The following is a 4,192-nucleotide window of genomic DNA, read 5'->3' on the forward strand; positions in this document are numbered from 1 at the left end:
GCAGCGGTCTCTGGCGAGCGCTTCTCTCAGTTACCGCCCGGAAACGTAGCGGTACTAAGAGGCTCGCTACCTCTACGGAGGTCTCTAGAGCAGCTAGTACGGTCCCCTGCCGGTCCGCCGCTTCAGGGCACCGAGCTAGCTGCTCTAGGCGCACCAGAGGCCAGTCTCGCGAGACTGGTTCCCTTAGGAGGTCACCTGGCGGTGTGGGAGCCCCTGCCAAGTGTGCTTCATTGGGTCCTGCCCCGAGCAGGCTCTGGTCTAGTCTTCCTAACAGACGACGTGGGTCTGAGGGCCGTCGTTTTCAATAGGAGACTTCCGCTATGAGGGTCCTGATGCTGTGGCTCAGGACCTCGGAGGGCAGGCCCCTCTGGGGAAGAGAGGTTCACACCGCATTACACGGTGCCCGTCTCTCCTCAGTGCCCTCAGGAGATCGCTCTGCCAACCCTGCCGGTGTTTCAGGGTGCAGCGGTGTCTGGCGAGCGCTGTCTCAGTTACCGCCCAGAAACGTAGCGGTGCTAAGAGGCTCGCGACCTCCGCGGAGGTCTCTAGATCAGCTAGTACGGCCGTCCCCTGCCGGTCCGCCGATCCAGGGCACCAAGCTAGCCGCTCTGGTTACACCAGAGGTCAGTCTCGAGAGACTGATTCCCTTAGTAGACTATTTTGCAGTGTGAAAACTACTGCCAAACGTGTCTCAGTGGGTCCTGCACACTGTAGTGAGAGGCCACAGAATCCAGTTTGGTTCTCCTCCGCCTCAATTCAACGGGGCCTTTCCCACCCTGGTGGGCTCCGAGCAGGCTCTGGTAATGGAATAGAAGTAGACACTCTCTGAGGACGGAGGCCATCGAGGTGGTCCCTTCTCGCGCAGCAGAGTCCAGGTCCTACAGCCGGTACTTCACCGTTCCGAGGAAGGATGAAGGGCATCCTTCCTCATCATAGGAAGTTCCTGAGGTTTGCTTTTGGGGGCAAAAGCCTACCAATACCGGTTCTTCCTTTGGCCTTGCACTCTCACGGAAACCCGCTTTGCATGTTCAAGGTCACGCGGCGATGTCTACGTGCCTTGGACATGTGGAGGAAACCTTGGTTCTTGTCTCAGGGCCCAGTGCTGTGAGCGCCTTGTCGCCGCGTAACGCTAGCGACGGACGCGTCCCTCACCGTTTGGGGAGCGGTCATGAGTGGCCACCCTGCCCGCGTTCTGTGGAGTGGTCGCCATCTGACAAGGCATATAAACTGCCTGGAGATGCTGGCCGTGCTTCGTACACTAAGACACTTCCTCCCAGACCTAAGAGGTCACCATGTGTTGGTGCGCACCGACAACACAGCGGTGGTCTCTTACATCAACCACCAGGGAGGTCTGCGCTCACGCCGTTTGTACAAACTAGCGTACCAGATCCTTGTGTGGTCCCAGGGCAAACTTCTCTCGCTGAGAGCAGTTCACATTCCTGGGCATCTCAATTTGGGAGCAGAGATCCTGTCGAGGCAGGGGCCGAGGCCCGGGGAATGGATGCTACACCCCGAGTTGGTGAAGCAGATATGGAGAGTTTTTGGCCAGGCTCAGGTGGACCTGTTTGCGACTCGAGACACATCACACTGTCCCCTCTGGTTCTCTCTCACTCATCCAGCTCCACTGGGGCTGGATCCCATGGTACAGACGTGGCAGAGGCTTCGTCTGTACGCCTTTCCCCTCGATCGCTCTGCTCCCGGGAGTTCTGGAGAGAGTGCGCCGGGACGGGACCCGTCTGTTGTTAGTATCCTCTCGGTGGCCAGTCAGTGGGCAGACACCCCCTAGTTACACGTTTCCTCCCCGTTGCGCTGAGGCTGAGGCCTCCGGCTCCCTTCAGCTCCCTTCATACGTCCACAGAGCTGCCCTGTGGAGAAGGGCGGACCAACTGCTTGTGTGCTATGCTCCCCCTAATGGCGACTCCTAAAAAAAACTTTTTAATTCCGCGTCGCCCCATGAAGCTCTCGCTGGATCCGCTCCTCTGCTATCAACGAGAGGAACGTCTGTACTTCCGCAACAGACAACAAAACTTTTTGGTTGTTAAAAAAAGGTGCGCTCGTTCAAAACAGTTGCGTTCGATCCTTCGCTGGCTGTGCTGATTTAAATCTAGCGGTTCTTTTGTGTTTGTGTTGCAAGTTCAGTGACGCAGGTAGTGACGATTCTCTCCGACCAATCGCCCGTGACGTCTCGCCCATCCATTGGACTGATTACACACGTGGCTCAGAGCCGGTCACGCTGAAGGGCATTCCCAAAGCGTCCTCCGATGTAGCGTCTCGTTCCCTCAAGGAGCCATGGTTAAATGCGTAACCTGAGACGTTTTTTCTGAAATGCACCGAGATGGCCATTCCGAGTTTCATTGACCCTGTCCATGCTTTAGGTGTATGTGGTGGCTACATATTGGTGTTTCTATAGACAGACATTCACAAGACAGCTTAGGCATTTCCTTCTTGTTTCTGTTCCTTCTTGGGAACTATGTGGTGTTAAAAGGCTCACTGGGCCTCTGTTCATGCCTCTGTAATCAGCCCCTGAGAGGTTTCTGTTGATGTCCATCACATCCCTCAAATGTATTGGAGATTTGCAGGATTTTGTTATGAGACACTAGTGATGCAGTGCCTTAGAAGAGTTGTGTCAGCCCCATCTTCTATACAAGTTTCAGACAATAGTCACAACTGGAGATGTTCCCCTAGTGTCACATTTCAAGAGTTAAGAAAAAAATTTGAGGAATTTGAAACAACTTTGCAAATAATAAAATAGGAGAGAGGACTTAACTTAAATCCCTAACAGATACAAAAAAAATGGCAGAAGAAAAATATAGTTTGAACCAATTTGGTAAAATAACCCATAAATTATTTTATACTATAGATGTCTTTTGTTTTCACAGTGAGATGCATCCACATCGTTCCCATCCCAGAATATGAACGTAGAAATGACTTCATACAGTGTAAGTTACTGGGGAAATAAGAACACACATACACACAGACGAAAAGAAAGGATTCTCATAGCTAACATAAATATGCTTACAAGACTTATGAGCACTAATATTTATTGCAATATTTAATTATTTATAATTAAATATCAAACACTTTAGGGGAACATGACAATGAGATTTTTTAACAAAAATAACCAAGGTCAAGGTAATGTGCTGCATTAATAATTGAAATTGAGATGTCATGATTTTTTAGTACTGATGTTTTGTCCCCATCAGCTTTCTATCGGTTCACTCTGGATCCAAACACAGCACATCAATGCCTCTGTTTGTCTGAGGGAAACACAGTGATGACTAACACCAACATAGACCAGCGGTATCCAGATCATCCAGACAGATTTGATAGATATCTTCAGGCGTTGTGTAGAGAGAGTGTGTGTAGACGCTGTTACTGAGAGGTGGAGTGGAGTGGGCTTTGTCTTGTGTCTGTATTAGTGGCATATAAGAGCATCAGCAGAAAGGGGTGGGGTGATGAGTGTGGATTTGGATATAATGATCAGTCCTGGAGTTTGGTCTGCTCTCCCTCCAGTTTCTCATTCTGGCACAACAACAAACAGACTAAACTCTCGGTAATGTGCAGCTCCTCTAGAATAGGAGTGTATGTAGATCACAGTGCAGGTACTCTGTCCTTCTACAGCATCTCTGACACAATGAGCCTCATCCACAGAGTCCAGACCACATTCACTCAGCCTCTGTATCCTGGGTTTAGGTTTATTTTTCCAGATACCTTGAATATAAGATTAAAGTCATTGTTTGGATTGGTTGAAGTTTCAACAGTGAAACTGTGTGATATAGAAATACAAGGCCAGAGATTCTGCAAATAATTTAGTAATGTGCTAAACATATTCAGCAGGATTTCACAAGAAAAAATCTAAAATTCACATTTTTCCCTTGGATATTGTGTTTAATGAGCTTATTAGTTTTTAAATAAAGTTCTAAGCTGTGTATGTATGTTTGAACTGCTTTACAACAGGGGTGCCCAATCCTGTTCCTGGAGATCTACTTTAGTCAGGGCTGGATTGGTAATCGGGCATACCGGGCATTTTCCCGGTGGGCCGACGCACTTAAGGGGCCGACAGAATGTTTTTTAGTTTTTTTGCCGAAAACCATCACACAGGGACAGCGAGCAGCCAGTGGCCCATTGGTTTGTCTCCTGTATTGACAGCGTAAACATCCAATCACAATGCGCTATAGACGGAGCGATGAAG

The sequence above is a fragment of the Sinocyclocheilus rhinocerous genome, unplaced genomic scaffold (genome assembly GCF_001515625.1).
Source record: "Sinocyclocheilus rhinocerous isolate Xijiao unplaced genomic scaffold, SAMN03320098_v1.1 scaffold1666, whole genome shotgun sequence".
NCBI classification, from domain to species: Eukaryota; Metazoa; Chordata; class Actinopteri; order Cypriniformes; family Cyprinidae; genus Sinocyclocheilus; species Sinocyclocheilus rhinocerous.